This window comes from Crocodylus porosus, unplaced genomic scaffold (assembly GCF_001723895.1).
Source record: "Crocodylus porosus isolate Cpor-Errol unplaced genomic scaffold, CroPor_comp1, whole genome shotgun sequence".
Classification (NCBI taxonomy): domain Eukaryota; kingdom Metazoa; phylum Chordata; order Crocodylia; family Crocodylidae; genus Crocodylus; species Crocodylus porosus.
The window spans coordinates 22,471,200-22,477,199 of NW_017728947.1; the positions used below are offsets into that span (position 1 = coordinate 22,471,200).

Below are 6,000 nucleotides of genomic sequence, written 5' to 3' on the forward strand. Positions count from 1 at the left end.
ATGAGACTTAGGACACATGACCAAATTAGACTGAGACAAATGAGGGCAGAGATTTACAGTACACTAGCTACTCCAAGGGTAGTTAACCTAGGGCATGTGTGCCACAAGTGGAATGGGCAGCACCTGCGCGTGGTACTCAGCAGACAGGAGAGAGGACAAGCAACATACTGGAAGATAGCGAAAGAAGCAAGAAAACAGATCAGCAGATTGGTCATGAAGCACAAGGCAAGGGGCAGAAAGCAGAGCATCAGCTCTGTTAAGGGAAGGGGACTGGAGTAGCACCCGGGGAATGTGTGGTGCTAATGTGTGGCATGTCTGCTACGAGGTTGAGCCCCACTGAGCTACTCCATGCTAACTGCCCTAGTATTTACTGTTACCACATGACAAATGAAAGCTAACCCATTGCAGTTCCCTCTTCTTCATTAACAGGAATGAAGAGCGATAACTTACCTTTCAGTGAAAGCAGGATAACTAACCACAGGGTAAACTTTCATTTACTGTGGGAAATAACTGAGGAGTGTAAATTACTACCCTCATTTATCTTTCAGTAATTTGTTCCTGAGTTCTGTGACACCACCCCAGAGTCCCAGTCTCCTGGAAGAATACCCAAATCCCTGACTAAAGGCTACTTGAGAAGGATGGAAAAGAGACACTCCTGTGGAACTTATGCCACTTTGTGAAAAAGAATTCAAGATTCAGAGAAGAGAAGAAAGCAAAAAGTAATATGACTCTGTAAAGCACTGGTAAGGCTACATAGCTGAAAGAAGGGAGTTCTGGAGTATTACCTCCTAAATTAGTGCAGTTGTGCTGTAGAGAACTAGGCTCTGATTGCTCCCGTCCCCTCTGAGCTGCTTAGGTGTACTACTGAGTTGTCTTCACTAATACACATAAGTTTATTTCTTGACAGCACAGGCAAGCTAACTTAGAAGGTGATAAAGACTTCTGAGATGTTCATCCCTACTTCTTGGACTGCTTTTATATAAAATACACAGATGGCACCAGAATACTGAAAAGAGAGCATTTTTACACATGTAAGCACCACAGCACGAGGCGCTTTGAAAAGTGCCCAACACTGCAATGCTTGCAGCTGTATAAATGGCAAAATGCACTTCAGCACTGAGAAAATGGCAGCAGCACATTTTTGAACTAAAACAAATTGGAGGTGCTTTGTTTCAAAAGCACACCACCGCCATTTTCTGTGTGCACATTTTGCATTTATACAATTGCACACAGCGCAGCTCAGTTCACCTCAGCTCGCATACAAAACTCAATTAATTGAGTCTGCTCCAAAGCGACAGATCCCTGGCACATCACAGGACAGAAAAGCGTGTGTATAATTCCCCTTATCCCAAAGTCCCCTTTTTTAATCCATCCTGTTTACACATGCTACATCTTACCTGCACTATTTCGTTTATTTTGCTCCCCTACATGCAGCAGAAAAATACATAACAGATTTCATAGACATTAAGTGAGATCATAGGGTCCAGCCCCCTGCCCAAGGGGCAGAAAGTCAGCTGGGATCAGATCACGCCAGCAAGATAAGCATCCAAGTGTTTCTTAACAGTCTCCAGAGTAGGTGCTTGCCCCACTTCTGGAGGGAGTCTATCCCGGACTCTTGGATGGTAAACAAGTTTTTCCTGACGTCCAGCCTAAAACGGACTTCCAGCAGTTTATGACCATTAGACCTTGTCTTCCCCTTGGGGTGCCCTGGTGAAGAGACATTCTCCTAGTTCCTGATGCACACCCCTTATCTACTTATAGGCTGCCACCAAGTCACCCCAAGCCTTCGCTTTTCCAGGCTGAAGAGTCCCACGTCTCCCAGCCTCTCCTTATAAGGCCTGTTCTCTTGACCTGTAATTTTATAGATTAAATTTATGTTTCTGAAATTAGGGATGATAACTTTTCTCTGCTGCTTTAACTCAATTCCTATAGTATACTGTATAGGAAAACTGAGTGGAAACTACACATTCAAATGGTTGACGTACTCAAGTCAAAAACATATAATTGTGTGACTTAACACTTCAAAAGGTCTTTTGCCAAAACAAAATCTTCTTTTAGTTACTTTGAAACAAATAATTTCCTTGTAAAATAGTAACTTAAGGTTTTATTTTCAGCTTATTTTAATCTTGAAGTAGCCATAACATTTAAACTTATTTACCACGTACTGGGATTTCTTCTTTGAACCGAGGTGCATAAAAAAGCCTGCAAGTCAAAACTTAATCACTGTCATTTTCTCAAACCTACAATTTCCTACTAATGTGATCCATATAAATTAATTCCTTAGAATTATTTTGCAAAATTTAAATGACTTGAGTTCAATTGTCTGAATTATTTTTAACCAGTAAATTTTACATTTATTGTGCACCTCCTATGTAATAATTAAGACTTTTACGCAGGGGTCAACAATCTTTACAAATGGTGAGCAGCAGCTTGCAACCTGACTGCTGTCATGGGCCACCAATCTCCAACATTCCTGGCACTTCCTGCTCTCTATCTCGCGTCCCTCCACTTGAGTCTCTGCTTATCATTGCTATCTCATGCTACAGATTTCCATAGCCAACAGCCATGCTTAGAAGCAAATTCAGCACCACGGGTAGAAAATAGGTAGGGATGAAGTATTAGTAGCAAGTGAGAGCAAGAGAGAGGGAATGCAGTACAGAAATGTTCCAAAAGGAACAGTATACACAAGGACCCTGGTGGCACCTTATCTTCAGCTCCTGCCACCATGTGCTATCAACCTCATGAGCCACTGGAGGCCAGACCAAACTTTTTGCAGGCCAGATCAAGCACACAGGATGTAGGTCGCAGACCACTAGTTTAAATATTTTAAATATTTTTTCCATTTTCCATTCCATTTATTAATCTTGCAGTGAGTTACATGAAGGCAGGTTTACTTCTGCACATCACATTGCAGAAACAAAAACATTATTAACTTTTTATTTTGTATGGATCTCTCTCCTTCTGGGTAAATATTTTCAAAATTTACGAAAATATGAAAGAAGAAACAACAGCAAAGGGATTCTGGAGCTGCTGAAACTATTTTTATTTTTGTAGAATACAAGTTGATATTCTTCAAGGAAACACCCTCAATTTAAACCCAACTCTAGTATTAACGCGTAAGAAGTTTTACAGAGAAACTTAACTATACTTAGGACCCAAACCTAGCCACACATAAGCAAAGAGTTAGTCATCTTAGTTTGGAGTCAGACAGCAAGTAGGATAATTTGCACCTTATAGATTAGAGACATCAAAGATATGGCCCGCATGCCATATGCAACCCAGGGACTCATATGCTCTGGCCAGGGATCACTAGAACAACCCTACATGCTAGCCCCAGCCATACATGCTGCATGCAGGCCGGACCCAGAGTTGCAGACCCAGCACACAGCACACCATGCATGTAACAACCCACCAACCCAGCCCTACCCGCTGGCTCCAGGGGCAGGCTGGATGCTGTGCCAAGCCCTATATGGCATGCAGCACTCAGGGTCAGTCCAGCCCCACGTGCTATATGCAGCACATGCTGGCCCTGGAAATCACTGTGCACATGGGGCCAACACAGGGCATGCGTTGCATGCATAGTGTGTGGGCTGGACCCAGTGCTGCACTTGGTACAATGGGTCCAGGACATGGAGCACCCTGGACTGACCCCCTGTGCTGCTTGCAGTGTTGTGGCTAGCCTGCATGAAGCTGACAGTGCATTCCCTGTGCTGTCCCCATGTGCAGAATGAGGCCTGGGGCCAGTGTAAGCTGTGTGCAGCATGTGGGCTGGACCTAGTGCTGTGGGTGCTGCCAAGGGGGTCAGTCCCAGTTCAGTCCACAGACCAGTCCAGTGACCCTTCTCCAGCCCACAGAACTTGACCCCCTTGTTATAAGCCTAACTGAGAGATGTGCAATATGTGCTTTTGTCAGCAGCAGGCTTACTTCACAAGATGTGAGAAGATGCAGCACGCTGGCTGCTGACTAAAGCTGATGCTGGACGTCTCTCATTTAGTTTGTGTACCTGGCGCAAATATGTCCTGCCTTGGGCCTATACTCTTTAACATCTTTATTAATAATGTAGACATTGGTATCAGAAGCGGACTGGTCAAGTTTGCTAATGACACCAAAATTTGGGGTAGTGCATCCACACCTGATGATAGGAGAGTGATAGAGGCAGATCTAAACAGGCTCAGAAAATGGGTGGATGAAAATCTGATGGTGTTCAACACCAAAAAATGCAAGGTACTCCACCTTGGGGAAAAAAACCCCACAGCACACTTATAGGCTTGGCAGTGCTATGTTTGCCAGCATCATGGCCAAAAGGGACTTGGAGTCATGATTGACCGCAAGATGAGTATGAGCCACCAATGCAATGTCGCAGCTGGTAAAGCGAACAAAACTCTGGCCTGCATCCATTGATGCTTCTTAATCAAATCCCAGGATGTCATCCTCCTGCTGTACTCAGCTTTGGTGAGGCTGCAGCTGGAGTACTGCATCCAATTCTGGGCTCCACAATTTAAAAAGGATGTGGAGAAGATTGAGAGAGTCCAAAAAAGAGCCACACGCATGATTAGGGGGCAGGAGAACAGGACCTCTGAAGAGAGGTTGAGAGCCATGGGACTCTTCAACCTGAAAAAGTGCAGGCTCAGGGGGGACCTGGTGGCTGCCTTTAAGTATATAAGGGGTGTACATCGTGACCTGGGGCAATGCTGGTTCACCAAGGGATGACAAGGTCAAACGGTCAAACTCCTCCAAGACCATTTCAGGCTGGACATAAGGAAGAAGTTTACTGTCCGAGCCCCCAAGGCCTGGAACAGACTGCCACCAGAGGTAGTGCAAGCACTTACTCTGCACTCCTTTAAGAGACATTTGGATGTTTATCTTGCTGGGATCCTTTGACCCCAGATGACTTCCTGGCCCTGGGGCAGGGGGCTGGACTTGATGATCTTCCGAGGTCCCTTCCAGCCCTAATGTCTATGAAATCTATGAAAATCTGTGAGAGTCACCTGGGGATCGGGAGACCACCATGCATCAGACCCTTACATGCAAGCGGAGCTTCAACAGCCCAAAATTATTTCACAGGAATGATGAGAGCCACCACAGGCCACATCCAAGCACGGCCTGAACTGAACCCCCCACGCTGCCTGTAGTGTGGCATCCAGCTTAGGTAGAGAAAAGGCCACTGTCCTATTTTGCAGGGGCAGGGAGTTGGATGGCACACGCAGCCTAGAAGAGCTGCAGAGGCTCTTTTGCTGCAGGCTTCCCTGCAAGAGAGGCTAGAAAAGCACATGCAGCAGAGCTGCCTCCAGCCCAGGGACACTGCTTGAGCACTGCTCCCAATCCCCCACGGGCCGCGTGGGTGCAGAGAGCCATAAAAAGGAGGGCTGGGAGGGACCTCAGGAGGTCCATCTAGTCCAGCCCCCTGCTCACAGCAGGACCAGCCCCAACTAGATCATCCCAGCCAAAGCTTTGTCTAGTCTTAAAAACCCCCAAGGGTGGCGCTTCCACCACCTCCCTGGGTAGCCCGGCCCAGTATGTCACCACCCTCCTAGTGAGAAAGTTCTTCCCAACGCCCAACCTAAACCTCCCTTGTGCAACTAGAGCCCGTTAATGGGACAGTCCAGCTTCATCCTCCGTCCAACCCCGCTTCAGGCAGCTATGAAATCCCCCTCCACCTCCCCTTCTCGCCTCCCTCAGCCTCTCCCCGCCGGCCCGGGCCCCCAGGCTCCTGGGGAGGGGAGGGAAGGGGACGCCCAGCCCTGGCTCGCGGCTCGCACTCACCATCCTCCGCCCCACGCGGCCCGCGCAGGACTGTGCCCGGGAGAAGCCGGCCGGGCGGAAAGGGCGCGGCCGGGAAAGCCCCGTGGCTCGGCCCCCACAGGCGCGGCGCTTGTTTCCGCCCGGGTGGCTGTGGCGGGAGCACGGGCCGGAAGTGCCGAGCGGCTGAGGCAGACGCCGTCTCCATAGCGACCAAGGGCGCGTCGGGGCCGCCGGAGCTGCGGCCGAGCTCAGTAAGTG

At 47.9% G+C, this 6,000-nt stretch overlaps 2 protein-coding genes across 2 annotated transcripts in view; one reads left to right on the forward strand and one right to left on the reverse strand.

The window, feature by feature from the left end:
• Window positions 1–5,843, reverse strand: part of DNAJC24 (DnaJ heat shock protein family (Hsp40) member C24) — an 83,678-nt gene extending 77,835 nt beyond the window's left edge. The window contains exon 1 of the mRNA XM_019551515.1: window positions 5,764–5,843. The gene's annotated coding sequence lies outside the window, so the exon portion shown is untranslated. The remainder of the gene's footprint in view (window positions 1–5,763) is intronic.
• DCDC1 (doublecortin domain containing 1) overlaps window positions 5,765–6,000 on the forward strand; it is a 78,457-nt gene continuing 78,221 nt past the window's right edge. The window contains exon 1 of the mRNA XM_019551509.1: window positions 5,765–5,993. The gene's annotated coding sequence lies outside the window, so the exon portion shown is untranslated. The remainder of the gene's footprint in view (window positions 5,994–6,000) is intronic.